General features: G+C 42.3%; 1 protein-coding gene across 4 annotated transcripts in view; it reads left to right on the top strand.

Moving 5' to 3' along the window:
• The first annotated feature begins 7,531 nt into the window (after window positions 1-7,531).
• Window positions 7,532-13,331, top strand: part of GRM3 (glutamate metabotropic receptor 3) — a 104,842-nt gene continuing 99,042 nt past the window's right edge. For all 4 annotated transcript variants that reach the window (XM_027639867.1, XM_027639870.1, XM_027639869.1 and 1 more), the window contains exon 1: window positions 7,532-8,242. The gene's annotated coding sequence lies outside the window, so the exon portion shown is untranslated. The remainder of the gene's footprint in view (window positions 8,243-13,331) is intronic.

Here is a 13,331-nt window from a genome sequence, read left to right on the forward strand (position 1 = left end):
CTTCTTTTTTCTCTTCTCTTCTCTTCTCTTCTCTTCTCTTCTCTTCTCTTCTCTTCTCTTCTCTTCTCTTCTCTTTTCTCTTCTCTTCTTCTCTTCTCTTCTCTTCTCTTCTCTTCTCTTTTCTCTTCTCTTCTTCTCTTCTCTTCTCTTCTCTTCTCTTCTCTTCTCTTCTCTTCTCTTCTCTTCTCTTCTCTTCTCTTCTCTTCTCTTCTCTTCTCTTCTCTTCTCTTCTCTTCTCTTCTCTTTCCAAAAGCCTTTTGTCACAGTAGGCCAAAATCAGACCTTTTAGAAGTGAAGCCCACTAACATAAGGGCATACTACAGTGAGAGGATTTGATGTTGGTTGCCTTTTATTATTTAGAAAATTATGAGGATTTTACCTTCATTGAGTCTTTGCATGGAAAGTTAGGATGTCTAAATGGCTGTTGTCCACAGTCAGACTATCTAGTACTGATGCACATCATGAGCCTCATGGCTACATAAGAGCCAACAATGGCAGATTCCTCCAGTAGGAAGACTGAGCAAAGTCCACCATCTCTGTCAAGTATTTGCAGGGGATCTCAGCTTCCCCTTGTTTGGGAAGGAGGGAGAAAGACCCACAGAGGTATGTCCTTATAAAGTTTGAAAATAACACTTATTTGGCAAAGACATTGTATAAGAGACAGATACAAATAAAAGGGCAAGACACTTCATCCCCTACCCTGTCACAGGACTCATGAAATTGGCTTTGCAGAGTGGAGGTGTCAGTAACCTTTGGATAATGCGTGACCATTACCTCAGTAATGTTAACTGGTATTCTAAACCAAAGTCTCTATTTTCATTTAATACCAAGTTATTGTTAGAACTCAGGGATTAATATCAAGCAGTAGTCTAACTACTGAACATTTCCCATCATGAAGCCCAGATTATGATGGCTTTCACCTTTGCCAAAATTTAGTTGTTGATGTGGACTTTTCCATGTTGATTTTCTGTCTCTGTGCAGAATTTTATATAAAAAGATTTAGTTGAGAAAACGTTGTTCTCCCAGTCAAACTCTAGGACCTGATAAAACCCAACAACTGGGAGCACAAACTTAAAATATGGTGAGCGACAGCCATTGTTTCAAGGTATAATGTAAATTATACTGAAAATGTATAGCTCCTAAATGTGAAAAAAAAAGTACTCAGCAGTCACTAACATTTTCAGGTTTTAATGCCTATGTCCTGTCTGCGAAACAGAAAGCCAGAATACCACCCATTACCTCAGGAATAGAGTAAAACTAAATGAAAAAAAGAAGTTTGCAAAACACTTGAACATTTTTCTGAAAAGAAATGGATCCTCTAAGGCAGGGTAGGAGTGCACAGTATACAAGGTGTAAGGCAGAGTCACTGAGCAGTTCAGGGAAATCAAATTATTGACAAAGCCCTATTTCTTAAAGGTGCTGAATGTATCAGGATTTTCTGAAAGAGAAAAAAAAGACAGTGTTAAACCAATTAAAGAGTGTATCAACATGCACAAGGGACCTGAATTAAGATTCCACTATCAATGCTAGTTCTCATTGCTTTGAAACTTCAAGTTATTCTCTTAACCACATCTGCTGGTGTGCAATTTAAATAGAACCAGCTGAAGAAAAACATACAGCTCTCTAAATTCACCTGTATTTCCTGGTCTTTCTTAAATTAGAGAGGACATCATCATTGTGTGGGGGGAAGGGAAGTAGTATTCAATAAAAGGCTTTTAAACAGACCAAGTGCTATTTTTGTCACTATCTGCTCAATTATATTCTGTGCTAGTAGCAGTTTTCCAAGCACAGGTATGTCTTCCTTTGTGGAAAATGGTCTGCCTTTGTTAAGAGAAAGTCAAAATCCTTAGCTTAGGACTGATTTGGGTCTCTCACTTTTTTTGTTCCAGTCTCATTTCCAAGAACTCCATTTCTTTTATTTCAGCTTTCTAATTCTGGACTCACTATTCCTTCCAGGGGTGCTAATAAAATGAAATGGTAGAGAAAAAGAGTAAAAAAAAAAACAAAACAAAAAAAAAAACAAAATCCAAACCACCAACAAAAATCCAAACCAAGATAAAATCTAGATTCTATTTCAGAAGACAAATACAATAAACTTCCTGTTTATAAATTTATCCATTCATTTTTAACTAGTGGCAAAGCAGAATCTCAGCAGGACATTGAGAAAGTAGTATATCCAGATGGATTCTCAGTGTGAGAGATTTCTGAAATACACTCACTGACATAATAAAGACAGGGTTTTCAGGCTTGCAAAGCAGTGGTATAGAGGCTGTGAGTAAATTTATTTCACAGGAAGCCCATATCTTGAGCTAATGGGAAAATGTAGGTCTTTTACATTACTCTGTATGTGGTAAGTCATAGATATGATAGGATTATAAAGGAAATGGATCTGTATGCCACAGCTCTTGACAGCACTCTGCTACATTTCTTGGCCTGTGCCCTAATTCAGAGTCCCAAGCAATCCCTTCGATGAGCCAGTCAAGCTTTAAGTGGTTCACAGCTTGATTGTGTTGCATCACCTCCCCCAGGGGCAAGGCAAACTTGTCAATAACTCCTAAGCACCTTAAACAAAATATGTAAATGCAGTAATTCCTTCCATGGAGGAAGGGAAAGTGTTTTGAAAGAGAAGAAACATTGTTAGGGGATTTTCAAGGGGAAGGGAGGAGTAATTTGAAGAAGCCAGACCACTAGCAGCTCAAATTCTGATAAAGAGAATAATAATGCACAGAAACATAAAGGTGACTTAAGTCAAAAGCAAAATGTGTAAGTGATTCTGGTATTTGGTACCCAATTATTCACACTGCAAGAAAAAGGTATAACAGCCAGGATTTTTTAGAATGGGGTCATCTGCTTGTATTTATTTAAATATGACAGAGACTGAAATGTGCTACTGTGTCATGCCCTGCCCCCTTATGAGGAAGACTCCTGTGCCTCCCGGGAAAGGGCTGGAGTCCCTTAAAAGAAAATATCACCTCCTTTATCAGAGACTTAGGAAGGATGGAGTGAGAAGATGCAGAGGAATGGTGGACCTTGGACCCAGAGTCATGAGCCATGGAAACTGGAGGCAATTTAAGGAGTCCTGCATGTATCAGGTATACATCAGGCAGAGCCTGTGATATGCTCATCCCTGCACAAATTGCAGTAGGATTTTGGCTAGGGAAGGTTTAAGGAGTGCAAGTGAAATGTGTATACTTGTATATCTCGCAGGGACCTTGATGGATCCCTACTACTCATGTATTTTTATGAAGGAGCCGCATTTGGACAACATCTGGATGTCATGTATGTCCCCAGCAGTATGTTGGGAAACCTGAACTCTGAGAAGGGAGCAGAGGTGGAAACAGGGCAGCTGGTTCCCAGACTGAAGTCAGACCTTTTCGCCTGTTGTAGCTGATGAACAACAGCTGCTGGGTTTTTTCCATGAAAAGAGGTTTCTTTGCTGAGAAGGGGCAAGGAGACCTTGCATAACTTGGCCAACAGGCATGAGCAGGCAGCCAGCTGTCTAAAGAGTGGAAAGGAAAAAGGTGAAAAAGGCCGAGGGAAACTGAAGGAAACTGGAAAATTGGCTGGAGGGAAGCTGAGGAGAAGAGGCAGGTAAAGACACTGATGGTTATGGGAGATGGAGGCAGAAGGGAGGACGCTGCTGCATGTGCACAGACCATGTTGAATTCTGTCTTTCTTCCAGACCATATCACATGAAGCCCAGGTTTTTGTTGTGTTTAGTCTTGTAGTCAGAGTTGCCAGCGTCCCCGTGCATGAGAAAGGCTCAAAATGCACAAAATGCCTGAGTATGTCATGGCATATTCTTCATGTTGGTGCCAGGTCAGTACCCCTCCAGTCAGCTGGAAAACCCATCACAGGACATCTGACAGAAAATAACAATGTCACTGAAGGCCCAAGGGGTGCCACATGACTGAACCATAAGAGGATCAGCATTGTTATTGTACATGGGGACTTTTTGCACTCTATGTATTGACCTAAAATCTCTTCGAAACCACTTAACAGTAAGAAGACATTCCATTTTGATGCTGAGCTTCATGATGAAGTTAATCAGCCATTAGTGTTGTTAAGAGAAAAGAAAGTGTGTCTTTTTGTTACACTTTCTGTCCCCTGCCCAGATGAGGAGGGGAGCAGTAGAAGGGCTTTGGTGAGCACAGTTTTCCATAACAGTCCTTGAGCATGACAGAGGGACACCCCTTACACTCTTCACAGTGTGGACCTTCCCTAGGAATGACTATGTTGCTCTGAAAGCTGTGTGCCATTGGGTACACACTCCTTTGGAGTATGTCAGTGTCACCTGCAATTGGCAGGTAGGGATGAGCCAGACAATGTGGGGGTTTGTAGATCTTCGCATCAGCCACTATGAGCCTTTTGTCTTCATGTCTCCAAACACAGAGAATGACCTGACCATAGTGTTATGGAGACACATCTAGACCCCGTGAGTACTCAAAAATGGGAAATTAGCCCCATTCCATCCAACTGGTGTTTTGCACCCTGAGACTGGCAGACTTCCAGGAGAAGATGATATCGTCTCTAGGTGAGACATGGCAGGATTGCTTCTGGAGTGATGACCACAACTGTTAGTGCAGGGAAACTGCTGCAGAATGGGATCATGCCCACTCACAGAGGAAGAAGCTGCAGAGCTGCTGGAAATCAGGTGGCAGGGAGCAATTTGCCAGAAAAAAATCATTGATCCATGGCCCTGTTCCTGTCCATTTCTGTAAGGTCCTCAGGAAAGGAGGAAAGACCATAAGCTTCATGAATTATTCAGGTAGTGTAGGTCCAATCCATAGATCACTCACTGGCTGTACATGCACATTTGCAATTTTTCTAAAGCATCACTTTAGGCTTTAATCAGCAAATGAGTGTGTCCCAAAACAGCTGCTTATAGCAAGTTAGGGAACCCTACAAAGTGTTTTGCTGGAACAGTATCTTGCCATCAAAGGTAATATTGGAAAGTTCCCACGTGTACAGTCTTGAAGCTCATGCTAAAATTCTGCGTAAGGAAAAGATACACATCTGTTTACTTGTGGTGGCAAGCTTCCTAATTAATCACATTCATGAATTTTATAAAAACAAATTCTTTGGCTCATCAAAGCTTTCTACGAACTCCGTTTGGTGTTATGTGGGAACTCAATTTGAAAGGAAACACTCTCTTAACTAGCTATAACTATTATTTAGCTAATAGAGAATTCACAAAGGCAAAATATTCCTATTTCAAAAACTTTGAATGTTGCTTTACCATCTTTGTGTCACAGGCAGAAAATAAATAAATACATTCGTATTTAAAACTCCTTATTTGGATCCAGGTCAAAGACACTGAGGGCTGTCCTCTGGCAGAACTTACACATTCTGATCACTGTGCCTAACCCAGGGTACATCCACAATCAAGTGTAGAGTGAGGTGCTCGATTTAACCTCAAGTGAATGATTTCCCTAGTAGCACCCAAACACAGCTTAGCACAAGGTTTCATTGAGATCTTTGGGTTGCCCTGTATTGTAACATTCACAGTACTTGTAAGTCTCAACATTGTGCTCAGTACGTAACTGCATCTTCTGCCCTGGCAGAAAGTGGAAACAAAACCCTTGTGACTTTGCCTACAGCTTGTTTGCCTGTTCAGGTTTATTTTCCTGCTCCTCACTAGCTATGAATCAGGTGTAAATGCAAGTAGTAGCAGTGTTATCAGACACTGCACAGCAGCAGGCATGGAAAGAGTACCATCAGTACCGAGGATATTTCTTGAAGCAAGATATGAATGACTGGGTCACCTCCTTGCCTCTAAGTGACCTGCAGCAAATCATACAATACATCTCAGCCAAATTCCACTTGGCGCCTGTGGTGGCCAATTTCATACACAGTGGGTTTTATATCCTACCCAATGAAAAAGTTACTTTCATACTCACTTTGAGCTCTGATTGCTATGTACAAAGCAATGCGGGATCAGATCCTTCTTTCCACTAGTCTTTCCTGGCAAGCAGCCTGCAAGACTGTCCAAATAATTATATTCCAACCTATTTGTCAAATTGTGCTATGATTTGAAAGACATGGTTCTGATTTCCTATTCGTTCCTTTTTACCCTGATGTTAATGTAATGTCCCATGTACATTTTATTCCAATTTACATTAAGGTTAAACCTGAGAGAAACTGATCTCTTTCATTTTGCTCTCTGTTTACCTTTAGCTCTTAATGGCACAGTTTAATATGCACATTTTAGCAAATGCCCTTGGCTTACAGGAAAGAAAAACCTCATACAATTAGCCAAGTAGCTCAAATGTAATGGTTAAATCACAAAAGTAAACAGATGTTAAATAACTTAACATAAAATATTACGAAGCAGAAACAGATTATTCTGTTTTATTTCCTTTTACTTTGGCTTAATTCCTTACTGGAATCATAGCTGCTGAAACAATAGTGGCCCCATGTGAGCTGCTGGACTGCAGCTCCTGACTGCAGTGTCTCTTTCCTTGCTTTACCAGAGCACTGATGGGGAGCTGCCTGGGGTCAAGTCCAAAGGTGGAGGGGGAAGCATTCAGGGAGAAGTGGACAATGGCTTTCTCCCTGCTGAATACTGAGAAATTCACAGTGTCCCAAATGGAGTTATGCTGGAAAGGTATTGGGATTTTACGCACACCCTCTCCATACTACACTCAACCAGTAGGAAGCAGCTGCTCACTGGTCCCCCATAGCAGAGAATGAGCAATGAAGCCACATATAATACCAGCAGCCCCATGCAGCACAGCTTAAACTCACCCCCCCTGAATTCAACACATCCATCCTCACTGACTGTTACATCTCACTCACCTCACCGTGTTTAATTCTCTCTTTAGGACCACAACCTTCTGTTAATACTCCAGGTGATGTAAACCTTTGGTTTCAAACATTTGTAACACAAAAAGTAGCTTTCTTTTCCTTTTGCATCCAACTTTGCTGCATTCTAGAGTGATCTTTTCTCAGTAACTATTTTTCTTCTTTCGTCCCATATAGGAGAGTTAGAACATAGAGAGACAATGTAGACACTATAGATAATACATATACATCTATCTGTATATATAAATACATATTTGTTTATACATATATGCATATATTTGTATATTTTCTTTCTATCTATTTATCTATCCATCTACCTATCCATCCATCCATCCATCCACCTATACATACATACATACACCGATGCATTCTTTTTCTAGGACATGTAAAGCAGAAACAAATTGATCAAGCCAACTGGAAGAGAGACAGCAGGAGGACGGTGATACAACGCCCTGAACCGCCTCGGCTCTCCCCGCTGCTCCGTATTCCACTTGCCCGCTCCCGGCTTTTTGAGGATGCGACAAGTCGCAGTGCCGGGGCGCAGCATCCTCGAAGGGGCGTGTGTGTCGTCCACCCCCCCCCCCCACCGCGGCCCCGTCCAATCAGGGCGCTAGGGGAGGGATGCTCGGGGCAGGGATGCAGGGTTGCCAGGCGACAGCAGCGTCCCCGTGTCCCGTCCCCCCCATCACCCGTGTCCTCCCCCCCGGGACCGGGCTGCGCTCCTGCCCGCGCTGCCGGCGCAGTTAAACAACCGCGGGGAGCCCCGCAGCATGGGGCTCTCCTCCCTCCGAGGGCTCCTGCCACAATCCCGCTCCTGGCAGTGCCAGGAGCGATAGCCAGCTCCACAGTAAGAACTAGGAGCGCAGTCAACTAATAAATGGTAGGGATAAGGCGCAGCCTGCCCCTCTGCGTAACCTAGTGCCGGGGGAGGCGGTCTGCGAACGCCAGCAGCTCCCACTCCCTATCTTTGTAACTCTAGGTCGCCTCCTAATTTAAAGCTTTGCGACAATCCCCTTTGCCCAGAAAGGAGAGGAAATCTAGAAAGATGCCAGGCTGCGAAAAGGGACCCCAATTCACAGCGCCGGTCCCAGGCGCTGCCTGGCCAAGCAGAGCCAAAGTTGGTCAGAGGAACGGGAAGCGGGTGCTCCAGAGGAGAGGGGAAAGGAAGGGGATCATCGCTTGGTGATCGCAATCTCTCTGTCCCGTTGCCCCCGCTCTTCTTCTCCTTCCCTCACAGCCTTACCTCTGACCGCTTGATGAGTTTCCATCGGGATCAGATCCAAGGTGAGGGGGAGAAAGGGTGATTGTTCCCAGAGGAAGCAGCTCGCACAGGTTTGGGGGGTGAGACTCCCCGGTGGATGTTTAACGAGCACATCGGGAGGCCCGCGATGTCCGGGAGCAGCTGGAGACCCTCGCCAGGACCTACCCTCATTGCACGGTAAGGAGCTGGGCACCGGTATCCGGCGTCCTGGTCCCTGCATCCCACATCCTGATCTCTGCATCCTGCCTTTCAGATTCGTGCATTCCGGTCCTAATATCCCCGTATTCCACATCCCAGTCCTTTCATCCCAGTCCTTCCATCCCACACTCTGCAGCCTTGATCCCTGCATCCCGGGTCCCTGCAACCCACTCCCGCCCCATCCTGCCCTCCGGACTGGACGCAGCCACTGCCCGGGGGGTTGCGGGTTGCGCAGCCGGGAAAAAGTTTAGAGTGGTGGATTGCGAAGAGGTTTACTGACGGGATTCAGGGGCCAGGAGAAACAGGGAAGGGGGGAAGGACAGGGGGATAAGGGCTTTCACACCTGCAGAAGACAGGTAGGGTGCAGGAAGATCTCTGTAGTCTCGCAGCTGAGGGGGCATGAGGAGGGGAGGGGGGTATGCAGAAAGGAGCTGTGTCCAGATGTTGCCCAGAGATTCCTGTTCCTGCAGGCTTTGAGGGTAAAGTGACAAGATCTTAAGCTTGCCATCCTATACCCTTCCTTAAGCTGGAATGGAAAGTGCCAAGGCAGCATCTGGGAGAGCCGTGCTGGGTGCCCAGCTCATCTCCCTGGATCTGCTGTTGGGAGAGAGGGAGAGAGAGGTGGGGAACGTTAAAGAGATTGGAAGTGCTTTGCTCCTCTGGGAATATCTCCCCTGAAGGGACCTGACTCACTCCAGGATCCTAAAATTGGAATGCTTCAAAAAGGAAGGAGAAATTATCAGAGCCAGTGTAAACTCTCCCTCACACACATGCCCGTATATCTGTCAGTCCATGTGAGTATGCAGCCAGCTGTGTAGGTATATGTGTGTGCTTATGGAGCTGTCTGTGCCTGTGCATGTGCTTTGCCTATGTCCCCGTGTCTTTGGGTGTGTAGGTGTGTATATCCATGCTTATGTGTTTGCTCGGATGCATGTGGATGTATTATATGTACAGACTCATAGGAATGTGTTTCTATTCCTAGATGGTGTTTATCTAACCCTCTGTAGACCCAGAGGTGTGTGGGTACTTACCTTCCATCTCTCTGTGTGCCGGGCACACATCTCTGCCAAAATATACATGTGGGTGTGAGAAAGTATGTTTCTATACCAGTGTATAGGTAGGATTTTTGGAGGGTGTGTTGGATTTTGAGGGCTTTATCCTCCCAGGTTATTGTAGTGTTTCAGTATTTCAATGAATCATTTTATGTATCCACCTCTGTATTTCAGCAATCTTGGTAAAACCCAAGCAATTCTTGAAAAACTAGGCGTCGCACCAATACTGCACTGTACTGAACTAAGGGTTTGCTGGTAGTTTGTGAGTTCTTTGGCTTTTTCTCAGTTTATGCCACCTGCTGAAGATTATTTTAGTTTGGTTTTTTTTTAATCATTAATTAGATCAGCTTTAAAAAAAATCTCAATTGGAAAACTGTAAAGCAGAACAGCCTGGGACACAGACTGGTACCTATTTCAGCTTGCATAAGTATATGTCTCACGTTGATTAAATATGCATGAAAACAATTTGAAAAGCACACAACCCACCCGATCCAATACATATTTTAGGAAAATTACTTTTTTCATTTTCTTCAAATGCACCTAAATCATGATGACTTCTTCTGCTCTTATTTATGTTGATAAACGTATTACGACAAAATGCAACTCCTCAGTTATATTGGGTAAAATTACATACTAAGTTACTTTTATTCAAAATTAAGGTTATATTGGGGAAAATTGCACATTAACTACTTTTATTCACAATTAAGGTAATAGAAAAATTGTACTTTTGTGATGTTCATCCTTTGAGTGAAATCAGTAACAATTCATGCAAATCCTTCCTAATGAACTGATTATTTGAAGAGCAATGCAAGTTAATTTGTGCTTTACTAGAATATCATACTTTAATTTCTGTAGCTTTTTTCTTGGGTTGTTTTGTTTGGTTGGTTTTGGGCTTTGGGTTTTTTTTAAGACTGATGCTGTCCACTGCTATTCTCAATATTTCCAGAGCCCTGCATTATATATCAAAAATAAAACTTCAAAATAGAAAATCCACCAATTGCTTTACTGCTCTATTACTTTAAACCAAGCAAAATGGCATTGGTATCAAGTGAACTAAAACTAGACTTTCATCCTGGAGCCAAGATGCTTTTCTAATCACTCTTGATGTTTGCCTGGGTTACTTGTGCTGATGACCTACTTATAAGCTTCAACAAATAAGGGAATAAAGTTTTTTTTAGGCAGATGTTGACACCTTGTCTAGGAGTAAGATTCTAATTTTATCATTGAAAGAGTGGATCTGGAGCAAGATGCAGGGATAAAGTATCATCTTGGATTCACATAATAAATGTGACAAAGCAAAGTACTAAATCAGACTAGAAAGACAAAATAAAAGAAATACAATACAAACAATGCTATCATTCAGTTCAGTGGTCTGTATTACATAAGTGGAGCCAAATTTGGAAATGAAGACAGTGTAGGGAGACATACTGGCATTTAAAGAAAGAGCTATTTGGATGTCTTGTGCGAACACAACTCACCCATGGAAGTGTCCAACAGAACATACATTATGCTGTAAGTCACATAGTCCCACTTAGAATCCTATAAGACATGAATGACCTGGTTCTAATGTTGTTTATGCTGAGTCAAACTGCAATTTTACCTTTAAATCTGGGGGACACATGAAGTGTGCATCCACCAAGAGCCTAGTTTAACAGTGTGATTGGAGAATCCTACCTAAAGCTTTCACAGGGTGTGAGATCCTGTATATGAGGCTGTTAAACTTGCCAACAGCATCCTGCTGAAGGGAGTTCATTCTCTTATCAGTTTTTGAAAGCTGTTTCTAAAGTCCTATAAAATGTTTATCAGGATTTCTGCACCTTGTTTGCCCCAACTTGTTGTACTATAGTTATTGATTAGGTAGAATGAATTTTTGTCATTGATAAAATCACTCAGGATGCCACGGAAAAACACCAAGGCGTTTGACACACTCCAGGATCATAGAGCATTACTGTTTGTGTGGGAATGTGTATAACTATGGTAAACTACATAAACTCTTCTGAAGAAGATCATGTAATATTGACTGTTGGCGGGGGGGGGGGGGGGGGGGGGGATTCTGCTTATTGATATAAAACTGAGAGCTGGTTTAAAGCTTAATCAAGAATGTATTCCACGTCAGAGAGTTAAAGAGAAGATTGTCCTTCTGCTCTCTACTAGTGTGGAGAATAAGGTTGTGCTTTAATCCCCGAGTGTGTTGCATTTGCAGTGGAGGGGTATCCACAGGCACTGAGAAGGGGTAACCAAAGAGATAATCAGCCACCCGTCCCTGCAGCCAGTGCTGAATGTTTAGAGCTCAACTGTGGTGGACCTGGGATCCAAAGGTGGCAGAAAAGGAGTGTAGTATCCTTTGGCTGGTACCATCTTCTTAAGTCTCTGCTTGTGACTGTTTCTTGCTATGAACTTAGCAAGACAACTTTCACTGTGGTAATCCAGCCCTAAACTGGCAGAAAAACCTGGGACACATTTCATTTTACAAAAATACAGACTGGTTGAAAATTCTGAGTTTAATTTACTAGTAGGAATAAAATGACAAAAAAATTAAGAATTCCTCCTAGGCACAATGATGCCTGGGAACAGCCTCAGTGCAATTGTCAGGTATTTCTGCTGAGACAAAACCACAGATCATCATTAGAAGTGTTTTAACTATTGCAGATTCATGCAATTACCTCTTTCTTCAGGTAAGCCCAGAATCCACTGTGAAGCCTAAATGGATTGGCTTATCTACTATCTTAAGAGGTTTTCAGACATTTTGTTTCAGGGATGTGTAGATTTTCAAAAATACTGCAAGAAATATGCTGTCTTGTTTCCAGGCTTTTCAAAGTAATGCAGAAAATTTTCATGAGGGTTAAATTGCTGTGAACCTATTAAAGTCAAAAAGAAGAGAATTTACTAGAGCAACAGGAAATTACACCCCTCAAAAATAGGCTATAGAAGTATATTGTTTTTGTCTCATATTCATCCACTCAAATATGAAATGATGTCGGAATTATTATCACGCTTTTTTTTCATAGCTATGTTGAGATTATGGGAGCGTTTATGTAATCAGCAATTGTACTGCTTGTATAGGAACATATGGGCTCCTCACATAAATCAACAGGCTTTCCCAAAAACCTAAGAAGCAGAGTAGCAGCTTTTCCAAACCATCTAAGACCCAACTTATCCACATGAAAAAGCACGGTCTTAACCCCAGTTACTGAGGCAGCCTCACTTCAGAGTGCTTTAAGGTCTGGCAATTGGCTTGAACTTGATAGCACTGATGACACTGACCTTGAAAGTCACTTTCCTGGTGCATACAAAGGGATAGAGTATGATCACAAGTATATAAACTATAAGAAATACGCATCAAGCAAGGTGTATGCAGAAGGAATGGTTGATAAACTTTTCATGGGTGAAATGGGAACTTGGAGTAAACTCTTGGTGGATTCTTGGTGGAAATTCTCCATTAGAAGAGTGAACACAGAAGGAAAAAAGTTGTGAAAGCAAAAAAAAAAAGGTTGAGGAGAATGCTTCTGTATGAGACAAAATGAGAAAAATAATAAGAAGAAAAGAGCTTGATAGAAAAGGAAAAAAGATAAGTGAAGATATTCAAATGAGTATTCAAGTTGAAAGAAAAATAAATTAAATGATAACTCAGTTGTGGGAAGAAGAGATTGTAAGGTAGATGAAGGTGATGAAGTCAATGGAGACATTGTCAGATTCCAAAGGAAAACGAAGCAAGTGCACACAAGGAAGAATTGAGTCAAAAGCTAAGTGGGTGACCAAAAAGTCAGCACATTCATAGGTCAGAACTGTATTAGGAGAATTAGTGGGATGATTATTTTCTCATGAAAAGAAGGATGAATATGTTAGCTTGGAGTACCCCCTAAGCAACAGTGTATGTGAAAGAAGGGGTGCTGAGAAGGGGAGGTAGAGTACACAGGTGAGAAGAAACATGACTGCTCTTGAGAAAATGAGGAGTACTTGAGAGGAGGACAAAGTGAAGAATAAAATGGGGGGAAAAATGAAATCATGACATCAGA

The sequence above is a fragment of the Corapipo altera genome, unplaced genomic scaffold, assembly GCF_003945725.1.
Source record: "Corapipo altera isolate COAL_440 unplaced genomic scaffold, ASM394572v1 1b, whole genome shotgun sequence".
NCBI lineage: Eukaryota > Metazoa > Chordata > Aves > Passeriformes > Pipridae > Corapipo > Corapipo altera.